Raw genomic sequence first — 12,721 nt, forward strand, 5'->3', positions numbered from 1 at the left:
TTTTATCATCTACCATGTTATACGTTGATAAAATGAGTACAAATGGTGGGGGTTCAATTTGGCATGCTAGATTGGGGCATCTTAGCATGCACAAATAGTTGGAAAAATTGAAATTTATGGCGCTGAAAAATTTGGTAAACGAACTACCTAAATTTTTAGTATCACACTCTAAACTCAATCACTATTTTTTCTTGCTTTTACTCCCAGTTAAAAAGTAAATCATTTAAAGACTAAACTACCCTTCGTCTATCTCTCTTTGTTCATATCCTCTCTCTCCCTCGACAGAGAAAGATAGATGGCGGGTAAAGACTGAGAAGAGCGAAAGACTAGTTTAGTCTTTAAATGATTTACTTTCTAACTTAAAGCAAAAGCAACTAAAATAATAACTGAATTTAGAGTTTAATACTAAAAGTGGGCTAAAAATATGATATTACAGGTACCGAATGGATAGGATGTTTACTACCTTTTAGAGGTATCCATAATTTTGAAACCAAAGAAAACAAACGGACTAAGCCCGTGACCCCTTCAATAGCATATCGTTTATAAGGGAGTCCAAATTAGTTAGAGAAGAGCCTCCACATTGGATTGCCTTCTCAGATTCCTCCTTCCACTTCATGGCCTTCTCTCTCATCTCCTTCCCTTTCTCTCCCTTCATCAACTCTCTCACCTGCGCCTCCACTTCCTCTCTCTTCACATTGTTATCGATCTCCATTCCCACTCCCCATTCCGTGCAAGCAAAGAAACAGTTAGTCTGCTGCTTTGCGAAGAATGGCCAACATATCATCGGGACCCCACCGCTGAGGCTCTCAATAGTCGAGTTCCAGCCACTGTGCGTTAGGAACCCACCCACAGCTGGGTGCTGGAGAACTCGCTCTTGGTCACACCAGCTTGCTAGAAGGCTCCTCTCCTTGGTATCCGCGGCAAACGCTTCAGGGATCATGGCGCCCTTGCCACGAACTAGGTCGGGCCGAATGATCCAAACGAAGGGGAGCCCACTGTTGGCGAGCCCCCACGAAAATTCCTCCAGCTGCTGTGGGGTTACTATCTGTCGAATTAGGGCCGTATTATTTACTATAAAATGTTTTTGAGATAAACAAATTTAAGAATCTCAAATTGATTGTTTATGACAATAATAGTAGAGTTCCTGCAAATCTCAGATAACAGGAACAGGAATATAAAACCTAAAGGCATTGTATGCAAAATGTATCCACAAAGTATTAAAAAAATAAAATATGCAAAATGCATTAAAAAACGAGTAAATTAGGATAGGAACCATATTGGGGGTCTATTACTATTCAGAGTCCAATATTAGGAGCACCAGCCCCACCTTGGGGCCTTTTTTATCTCCTAAGTGACCCCTTTTTCGGCAATAAGAACACGGAACATGGAGATATTATTTCCTAGTTCTTTGTTATCCAGTATTCGCAATACCGGATAGCTATCTGATATTCCCAAAATCCAGCGACTCCTCTCTTCCCCTCATTTCTCTTCTCTCGCTCTCTCTCAACCGCAGCGTGAAGCCTGGGTAGGGTGTGCGTTATTTTTCCATACAACCATGATTGTAAATTCTCGTTCTCTCTCCTCTCTTTCTCTCTCTAACCTCTTCAGAACCCCTCCCGCATTGAATCCTCTCAGAAAAATGAGCACTTATTTGCCAATCCTCACTCCCAATGCCACTTCCTCTCACTGGATTCTCTCCCTACAAACCCATCAAACCTTCTCTGAAGCACACAAGACTTAGACCCCATATTTCTCCCCGCCCTTCATGAATCAGAACAAGATCAGGAATCAGAAGCGTCAATTGAACAAGAAAGAGAAGAAGAAGACAACTTGGATGCCACATATAAGCTTTTCAAGTTAAGACCGGCTAATCGAGATGCCGAAGAAGAAGGGCACCTTCGCTTTAAGAAAAATCGGAAGTTATCATGGCATACTGCGAAGGTTGGTACCCTAGAAAAACCAGCTCAAGAAAACCCAACTTTTTCAAGTTTAGCATTTGTATCAAATAGCCTAGATTCAACCGACTCAAGTATCACAAAAAAAAAAAAATGAGGAAGTAAAGGAGAAAAATTTCGTAAAAGATATTGTGGGTATTGCCAAGAGTCTTCCTGAAAATGCACGTATGAGTGGGTATCTCCAAGAGTAGTCGTGAAAATGCAGGTCCGAGTGATTTTATGTGGCTGAGAGAGCGAGCAAGAGAAGCGAAATGATGGGAACAGAGCGCTCATTGGGTTTTAGAGATGCCAGATAGTTGTCCAGTATTTTGAACACTGAACAACAAAGAATTAAAAAAAAATAGCCTCATGTTCAGTGTTTTAATTGCTAGACATGGAGGCGACTTAAAAAAAAACAAAAAGGCTACGACAATGGGCGCTGGTACTTGCAATATTCAGCATATTGGACACAAAATGGTAATAATCCCCTAATATGGTCAGCTGTAATTTTTTCTTCAAAAAATTATGAAATATATACTTAAAGCATTATTAAACAAAGCACATCCAAATAAAATTGAAAAGTAATAAAAAAAATAGATCTAAAAATTCAATTTGTGCCCAAGGTTATATTCAAAAGAATTCAAAAAAATGGGAAAATAGAAAAATAAGTATTTACAATCTTTGTGAAAATTATAAATAATATACAAAAAATACATTACAAAAAGATCCTTAGTTTTTTAGATTTTATATGTTTTTTGAAGTTTTTTTTAAAATACCCTGTTAAACCACCAAAATCAAATCGTTTAGTTCCCAGTTCCGGTTTGACCGACCGGTTCCGAGTTGTACTAGCGGAGTATGCGAACACCTATCCATTGTTAACATCAGACCTTGTTAACAGCTAAAAAATCATAGTAAACAAAATTACACTTTTATACATTGGTACTCTATTTTATATATATTTTTGTCAATTTATTTTTGTGTTTTCTTAAGTGGCCCCAGTTGCCCGAGTGTACTTGGTCTCCATTAAGAAGCTTTTTTAAAAAAAAAAAATTTTTAAATTTTAATTTTAATCTCACTCTTCAAACTTTTATTATTTATAGTACACCAAAAACAATTATGCAAAATATTTTATTTAACAAATTAATATTTCAATGTAATTTTAGATATTTACAACGAAAAAAATATGGTATTCGTGGCCCGGCTCAGAGCATTGGCAGCCGTACTTGTATCCCCCGGCCCAAGCGCTCTCTGTTTTATCCGTCATCTCTCTCAGTTCTGAGGCTGGTTTCTAGAGAGAGAATGAGTTTTAGAGAGAAAGATTAGGTTTCTAGAGAGATAATGGATTTTGGGAGAGGGAAAGAGAGATTGGGTTTCTAGAAAGAGAGAAAGAGTTTTTAGAGAGAAAGAGATTAGGTTTCTATAGAAAGATAATTAGTTTTAAAGAAAAAAGAGATATTGGGTTTCTAAAGAGAAAGAATATGCATTAATTTTCCGAAAAATATTTTAGTATCTATTTATTTTTATTTTTTTGACTTACTACAAACAAAAAATGTTTGGAGAGAGAAGATCTTAAAACAACCAAATAACAAATAAGTCTTGCAAATGGAAGGGGCCGGGCTTATTTGGTTGGGTCAAAATATTTTCGGGTTTACCAGACCAGCCCGGCTTGGTGGCAAGTTCTCAAGCTTTTCGAGCCTGCCCAGCCCCGGCCCAAAAAGGGAGTGCCTTTCTTGTGGCCTGGCCTGAAGCCTGTAATAGGCCCTGGATTAGGCTCAAAAAAGGCCCAGATGCCCGAGGCCCGTAGACTTGAGGGGTTTTGAATTATTGTTCCAAGCTAGTTGATTGAAGAAGGTACATGAAGATTCCTACGCCATTATGTTTTTGTACCATATGTGATATGCGTTTAGTTTGTGTGAAAATATTTTTAAAAAAATTAGTTTTTCTTAGAAGGTTCTTAACAAGATTAAGAAATCTTTTTACTTCTCAAATTCAAATTAATTGCTAAAAAGCATTCAAAATCTAAGAAACTAGAATCATTATCACGTAGGTGAGATTCCAATTTCCTTTAAAACCATCGGGTAGGCTGCCTACCAAAGCTCGAAAATACTTTTGGCCCATCCCGGTAAGACTGAGCCCAAAAATTGTACCCCAAAACCCAGCCCAGCTTGAAAAGACTCTATAGGGCTTGGGCCCGGTCCCACCCTGCCCATTAACATTAAGAAGCTTTTTTTTTATTTTTATCTCACTCATCAAATTTTTCCTGTTTGTAGTGACCTAAAAATATTAAAATATCTTAAAACATTGTTTAGAAAATTTAAAAAATATTGACTTTCTAGAGAGATAGGTATTGAATTTTTTGAGAGAGAGATTGGCTTTTTAGAGAGAGAATGGTTAAGAGAGATTTGGTTTTTAGAGAGAGAGAGAAATTAGATTTCTAGAGTGAGAAAGAGAGCTTGGATTTCTAGAAAAAGAAATAGAAATTGGTTTTTAAAGAGAGAGAGAGATTGGGTTTGGAGAGAAAGAATGAGCGATTGGGTTTCTATAGAAAATGGTTTTTAGAGAGAGAGATTGGGTTTCTAAAAAAAGAAAGAGAGATTGAGTTTCTAGAGAAAGATAATAGGTTTTTACAAAGAGCCACAGAGATTGGGTTTCTAGAGAGAGAATTGGATCTTAGAGAGATAGTGGATTTCTAGAGAGAGACATAATGGTGTGTTAGAGGGAGAAAGAGAGTGGGTTTTTCAAACCAGAAAGAGAGATTGGGTATTTAGAGAGAGTGATTGGGTTTCTAGAAAGAGAATATATTTCTAGAGAGAGAAAAATAATGGGCTTTTAGAGAGAGAAAGAGATAAGTTTTTTATAGAGAGAGAATCGATTTTTAAAGAAAGAAAATGAGAATGGGTTTTTAGAAAAAGAAAAAGAGAATGGGTTTTTAGAGAGAGAGACTTTGGATTTTTAGAGAGAGAATGGTTTTTTAGAGTGATATTAGATTTTTAGATAGACAATGGGCTTTAGAAAGAGAAAGAAAGATTGAGATTTTAGAGAGAAAAATAGAGAATTGGTTTTTAGAAAGACAAAAAGAGATTGGGTTCCTAGAAAGATAATGATTCTTTCGAGGGAGAGAGAGAGAGATTAGGTTTTCGAGATAAAAACATTTTTTGGGTAAGAGATTTGGTTTCAAGAGAGAGAATGGGTTTTTAGAAAGCGAATGGATTTTTAGAGAGAGAAAGGGAGAATGGGTTTTTAGAAAGAGAGAGAGATTAGGTTTTTTGAGAGAGAGATTTGGTTCTTAGAGAGAAAGAGAGAATGAGTTTTTAGAAAGAGAAAGAGAGATTGTATTTCTAGAGAGATAATAGGTTTTTAGAAAGAGGCAAAGATAGAATGGGTTTTAGAGAGCGAATAGGTTTTAAAGAGATAAAGATAGAATGGGTTTTTAGAAAGAGAAAGAGAGATTGGGTTTCTAGAGAGTGAATGGGTTTTTAGAAAGAAAAAGAGAGATTGGCTTTCAGAAGAGCTTTTTTTCATGTGAGATTGGGTTTCTAGAGAAAGAATGAGTTTTTAGATAGAGAAAAAAAGATATTCGACTTTTAGAGAGAAAGATAATGGGCTTTTAGAGAGAGATAATGGGTTTTAGAAAAAGAAAGAGATATTGAGTTTCTAGAGAGATATTGGATTTCTAGAGAGAGAGATTAGGCTTTTAGATAAAGAAATAGATAATCGATATTTAAAAAAGAGAAAGAGATATTAGTTTACTAGAGAGAGAATGGGTTTTTAGAGAGAAAAAGAGAGAATGTGTTTTTAGAAAGATAATGAGATTGGGTTTCAAGAGTAATATAAGGGACTTTTAAAGAGATAAAGAGATTGGGTTTCTAGAGGGAGTGAATGGGTTTTTATGGAGAGAAAGAGATTTGGTTTTTAGAGAGTGAATGGGATTTTCAAGAGATAGAGAGAATGGGTTTTCTGAAAGAGACAGAAAGATTATGTTTGTAGAAAGAGAGAATGGTTTTTTAGATAAAGAAAGATAATGGGTTTTAGAAAGAGAAAGAGAGAATTGGTTTCTAGAGAGATAATGACTTTTTAGAGAGAGAAAGAAATTGGGTTTCTAGAGAGAGAAATTGGATTTTAGAGAGAGATTGGGTTTTTAGAGTGAGAAAGAGAGATTGGATTTCTAGACAGAGAAAATGACTTTTGAGATAGGGCAAAAGAGATTGGGTTTCTAGAGAGAGAAAATGAGTTTCTGAAAGGAGAGATTAAATTTTTAGAAAGAGACAGAGAGAGTGGGTACTAAGAGAGAAAGAGAATGAGATTTTAGAGAGAAATAATAAATTTTAAATTTTTTAAAAAATATTGTAGCATTTGTTTATTTTTATTTTTTTAGCTTACTACAAACAAGAAAAATTTAATAAGTAAATATGTTTTAAAAAAACAAATAAAAAAAAAAAGAGCCTTCCAAATTGGCTGGGCCAGGCTTTTACCAACCAAAAGAAGCAATTTTCATAAGAAATCTAGACAGTATTACCAAGGGCAGTCTTCGCATTGAACATTTATATTATAATATAATGCAACCACCCTTCTAGAAAACTATGTTTGAATTTTACACACACACTCTTTTCATGTCAATAACTAATCCAAACAAAAAAGTTATTTAAACTTTAGATGTGGTAAAAACGAGTCACGTCCAACAATGAATATAAGCCATTCATTTGGTGAATTTCAAGATCTTAGTATTTACAAAGTCAAAATCATTTATGTCTTTTTTAACATTGTTCATCTAATAATAATAAAGCCATCTAAAAAAATTGGAAAAGAAAGAATTCTTCTAAAGGCTAGATCTAAACATCTTATTAAATTGGACGGCCTATATTAATTCGGCTAAAAAAATACTTTCGATGTTGCCTTTTCAAATTTCTCTTTTTTGTAATTGTTCATTGGAATGAAAAGAACGTATATTTTAAAATTTGTATCAAACAAAATGGTCATAACATAGTTTTTGAATGTTGTTGCATTATATTACTATACAACCATTGCATGAGATCAATGCCCTTATTACCAAACGTGCAAAAACAAAAAAGTATAAATTCTAAATCTAAAAAATTTACTTAGTAGGAAATTAATTTAGTACCAGAAAATTATTTCAAACGAGGAAAAAGTTTATATAAGGATGCTACCTTATAATATAGAACTACGGATGCCCCTCAAAAATCCATCCGAAAAGGTAGTTTTAATGTTCAAAAATCCTTTGCTTGATCATCTCGACATCGAGATGTATGACTATGAAAAATAAAAAGATTTTAAATCTCAAAAATAGTGCATTTTACAACATATTATCTATACCGTCTATTTTCAAGATTTTCATATGTTTATAGATCTACTTGATTTTAACTATTTTTTAAATTTTAAATTTTATAATTAGATATAAAATAGATTTTCGGATAATCCTAACAGCATTTTACATCAAAATTATATACCATGATAAAATTTGAAGGTGCATCTTACCTCTACACCTATGGATGCATCCGTATGCAAACTATACCCACCAAACGTGCACCTAATGTCTAGCCCATCAACTTCGCTTGCGCCATTTACCATATGAAAAGAATCCTCTCAGACATGGCCAAGTAACTGACCTTGGAACAGGGTGGAGTCCAAGTTAATTGCCAGTTATCTCCAAAATGTCTAGCCCATCAACTCTGCTTGCGGCCATTTACCATACGAAAAGAATCCTCTCAGACATGGCCAAGTAACTGACCTTGGAACAGGGTGGAGTCCAAGTTAATTGCTAGTTACCTCCAAAATATTTTACCTTGTTTGCTCAAGTGAACTACTCCCCGACTAGACTATAATACTCCCCTCATTTCAGGCTTAGGAGACATTAGTTGGTTACTTCAATAAAGCAATAATTGTAAAATATAAGATCATAACTTTCGTAAGGAAAAATATACACCATTTACCTTTGGTATAAGGTGGTCACAATTAATCTTGAGCATTAGATATGATATTGATTTGATTTATTTCATTTAATGATCAAGTTCAAAGTTTAAAATAAATTTTTTCGATCTTTTTGACCCACCTAACTTATCAGATTTCATATCCAATGATTATATGTAATTGTGATTTCCTTGTAACAAAAGTAAATAATTTTATGTATACAATATGTTTTTTTAAGGACCACGATAAGTTATGCAAGTCTTCTAAAATATTCCCTAATTATGTTCCAAGGTGCCTAATATCCAAAATTACCGTGATGCTGCCGAAGTTCACATACACCACAGATCCTGTGGGTCAGTCGTCGAGCCAATCGAGCACTCTAGTGTCAGGGCTCCAAAGACTGGAGCCTATCGAGCCCAATTTCGGCTCTGTGATGGCTTGCTGACACATCATATGCAACGGTCCAACTGTGTACAAGGCGGGGACCTTAGCGTTGATCGCGTCAAGCACTTGCTGCTCGAGGGAGTCAAAAGAGTTGAAGATGACTGCGGTGGATTTGATGGCGAGGGTCTCCTCAGTCACAAAATTGAGCTGGATATCATCTGGGTCGGTGGTTCGGAGGAAGCTCGGCATGTCTCTGAGCCGTATGGACGGCATTGATTGGATCCAATTGAGGGGCGTCTCTAAGTAGCCGTTGGTTAGTTGGCTAGCGTCTGGACAAGGAGAAATTAGCGTGTGCTATAGTATCTGTATAGTTTCAAGCAATTTAACTAGTCGCTGCACTACCATTTCAAGTAAGTTTACTGGGAAAGGGTCCCCTACCCATGATTGCAGTGAAACTCAAGACCTCAGAATCATAATACTACCTTTTGTTTTTCTGGGTAGTTCAGTCGGGAAAGAGCCTCTCACCGATGATAAGAATGAAAGTCAAGATGTTATGCTGTGGCACCCGACCAACCTGATTGCCTAGCCTTGAGCATATTCCTCTACCATATCACCTTGTATCGTTTCAATATCCCTAACTATTTGCGCTCTCTCTCTACCCTACCAATGTTAGAAAACACCAACCAAGAATGGAACCCAGCGATGGGCTAGGTCCAAGTAACCCAAAACTTCTTTGGGAAATGGCCCTAATCAATCATTGAAAAAATGTAAAAAAAATCTCAAAAAAATCAAAAAATATGTAGTATGTTTGAAGTATAATTAATAAAAGACATCCAAATGAGATTAATAAAATAGTGAAAAAATGGATTTTAAAAAATCAATTTATACTTAAGGCTATTTTAAAAGTAATCCAAAAAAGATGAAAAAATGTAAAAATAAATATTTATGGCCAAAATACTTCCCAATCTTTTCTAAAACAATAGAAAACATTTAAAAACTATTGGAAACACATTTATTTTTATTTTTTTTTTATTTTTATTTTTTTTTTGAATTTCTATTTTATGTTAGGGTGGTAACTGGCCAAAACCAGCAATGGCTAATGACCAGTTCACCAGTTTCGAATTGACCTCGCAGGTTTTGCGAACAGGGGCCTCTACTCTCTCTTTTATCTATATATATCTATCTCTCAGAAGTTCCACCAAAGAAAACCAACAAAAACCACAAAACAAAAGAAAACCGACGAAAATCACGAAACTAAATTTTCCAATGCAAGTCAGGTATCAGCTCATGGAGACCAAACAAAAACGATGGTTTCTTATGATCATATATTATGTATTCCCGCACGTTTTAATGGCGTGTACCCTCTCTCTCTCAGTTCAGAGAAGTGAAAGTAACCCCAAAATCCACAGGCACTCGCCGTCCAAAACGCAACTCTCGGGATCCCGAGCTCATCGGCTACAGTTTGTGTAAAATTCATGGCCGCATCCGAAATCACACAGCTCACAGGCGGCAAATCTTCTGTACTGTTGAGCCTCGCCACAAGCTCCCTAAAAGGAACAAGGCAGCTAAACCTGTAGTAATCATATTAAGTCTTCATTAATCAGTATAGTATTTTTTATCTTAAATAAATGAAAAATCAGTATAGTGATTTATATTTGGTGAGTGAATAAATTTATTGAAAAAGAGCAAGACTAGTGCTAAAACAAAAACCCAATCACTAAAATGTGATGTGTATTGTGCTTAATCTTGAATCTTTTCTCGATGTGCTTGACTATGATGCTTGAAAGATTTCCTTTAAAAAGGGCTTTAGATTTTTAATTTTCATCTTTTGACATTAACTAATGTTCAGGTTGTTAACCGATTTACCAAAGAAAACAGTCATACAAATATTCCCCAATTTTAATGAACCTGGTGTAGTAGAAAATATCAGGGATACTCTGTGTGGCCTCGATTTCAATGGGCGGGAGCCCATCAGGGATCGACTCAAAGATGAAGCCTTGGACGACGGCCATCGACGGGTCGGGTCCCATTGATTTGAGGAGCCTCTTGTGATTGTATTCGTTGTTGACAAAGGTTATGAGGAAGCCTCTAGCATGGAGGAGCTTGGCCAGCTGCATCATAGGGGTTATGTGGCCTTGTGCAGGGAAGGGGACGCACACGGCATGGGGCTTGTGCTCGTATTCCGAAGCCATTTTTCTCTCTATGTATCACTGGCAAATATTGAGTCTGCTCTAGAACTAGAAGATATGGGTTGTGTTGTATATAGAGAGATGTATTTTTCTATTGTGGGTCTGCAAATTTAAGCGTTGACTCTCTTTTCCTCTCTCTAATATCAGTAGAAACGTCGACTATGAGGTGGTTTGTGTGAGTGTGTGAAGAGGATTGGTACTTATAGGAACGATCGTGACAGAGATGGCGAACTGATTTCTTTACACAGGTTGGTTAAGGGAAAGAGCTCTCTCATGAGTTTCGTTCTTGAAGAGAACTTTATGTTGGCGGGGAAGAGCTTTCGTAGGGAACATAACGACTTTCCCAGTAAAATACAGTTAAATGTACCGAGTGTCTTTCTAGGGAAGGTGACAGAATTTCACACGCACTAAAATTTCTCATGGGACCAATGTTCCTGTCTGGAATGCCAATTTTGATAGAAATCAATTGGGATCGAACTTACTCTAGGATGGAAGTCTTGGACCCGTCCCCCCTAAAACCCCAAACGCATTTTTATTTTATTATTTTTTTAAGCTTGTCTATTGCTTTTTAAGGTCCCCTCTAAATCCCTATGGTATAAACCCTACTTTAATTTTTATTTTGTCTCATTTATTTTTTAACAGTTTTTAGACCACTGATTTGGACTTATTCAAACCCGATCTAAATTGCCGATCTAGCGATCTGACAATAAACTATGGATAAATGATGTACTCCATCAATCTAAATCTTAAAACACTACATGAGACAGACATAGGAAAGGTGTAGTGCAGTGGGTAAGTCACAACACCTTATATAACATAAAATAACAATACCTTTTTTTTTTTTCCGGTAAGTCAATGAGGAGAATGCCCCCTACCTATTTTTTCATTAATATAAAATAAGGAATTAACAAATCTTTATTTTACAACCGTATAATAGGGCATTCGCGCTAGATCTTGAAGTAAAAGTTGGAAAATAAAGTCCGGCGGTCAAGACCGCCAAATGGTAGTTCCAAAACTAAAAGAAGCTTTCATAGCAAGGGCCTCAATTTCGATGTTGGTCTTACGAAAAATATGAAAAATTTATCATGTAGGAGTGGAAAGTTTGTTTCAACAATTAGTTGCAACCATATGTGACATCCATGGAGCACGACTACGCTCATGATGACATTTACAAGTAAATATTAATCGCTTTCTACTGGAGAGGAAAGCAATCATTCTGGATAGCAAAGTGTAGTCCTTCTTCAAGTGCAAGAAAATTTTTAGAATTGTTAGAGGCAATACCAAATGGTTTAGCAAAGGCAGCGACAAAAGAACCATTACTCTTCCTGATAGCACCACCACCACCATATTAAACCTGGTTTCTACAAAGAAGCACCATTGATATTTAACTTGAAATGTTGGGGCTTAGGAAAAAACAAGCCACCAAAATGATGGATCTGGGTTTCTGCCGATACTTTGTAATTTGAAAATTGTCAATGATTGCTCTCTCTGATAAATGAAAAACCCATTTTTTTGCATTTGTCATCTACTTAATATGAGTGGAGACCCGCTTAACAATTTGTCCTTTTCTTGTAGACCTGGATTGAAAGATTGTCTATTTCGTTCCACTCATAAAAACCAAATTGTTGTGAAAAAAAATATAAGTTCAAATATTAAGAAGTTCATGTGATTTAAATCTGAATACTAACCAACTTCTTAATATATCAAGAATATAAATACCAGTGGGGAAACACTTACCACACCGCCATAAGATGGACCTCCATATGCCCTACAAGAACACACTGTGAAACAATAAATGATAAAAATTGCCATCATTGTTCTTACAAAAAAAATCATACATAAGCAACCACCGTGTTGCAAAAGAAATGCAGTGGGCCAGCAATAAAATTACAAGACCTTATGTAACATAAAATCACAACTCCCAAAGCGGTGGGTACGCCTTACCTGAAACTGAAATTGATACTAGGGTAAGTTTTCAATTTGATCTACATGAGGAAATGTAGGCCCCAACTTTTTCGTAAAGTTGGTGGCTGTCTAACATACATACAAATACGGTTGTGAATGAATGCACATGCATCAACTGGTAAAGGTCCTAAATTCAACCATTTCTGTATACGCAAGTGGATACTACCTATGCCCTCAAATCCATACGTGCATGACATATGATTTCACATAAGGCGGGCCATGGGCCACTTGAGACAGCCACAAAAAGTTAGGGCTCGGGCCATAAAATGTGGCTTGAGGGTCGGGATAAGGTCAGGCAGCCATGGCATGAGGACAAGGCTAGGC

General features: G+C 36.1%; 1 pseudogene across 1 annotated transcript in view; it reads right to left on the reverse strand.

Moving 5' to 3' along the window:
- The window catches only part of LOC18442946 (uncharacterized), a 42,502-nt pseudogene extending 31,902 nt beyond the window's left edge, over positions 1-10,600 (reverse strand). The window contains exons 1-4 of the transcript XR_016053282.1: positions 10,152-10,600; positions 9,588-9,814; positions 8,172-8,572; positions 510-1,045 (exon numbers count right to left, since the gene is read on the reverse strand). The product of XR_016053282.1 is annotated as an uncharacterized LOC18442946 (transcript). The remainder of the gene's footprint in view (positions 1-509; positions 1,046-8,171; positions 8,573-9,587; positions 9,815-10,151) is intronic.
- Positions 10,601-12,721: the final 2,121 nt, after the last annotated feature.

The sequence above is a fragment of the Amborella trichopoda genome, chromosome 4, assembly GCF_054954075.1.
Source record: "Amborella trichopoda isolate Santa Cruz 75 chromosome 4, AtrichopodaSantaCruz75HAP2 v2.0, whole genome shotgun sequence".
In the NCBI taxonomy this organism is placed as follows: Eukaryota; Viridiplantae; Streptophyta; class Magnoliopsida; order Amborellales; family Amborellaceae; genus Amborella; species Amborella trichopoda.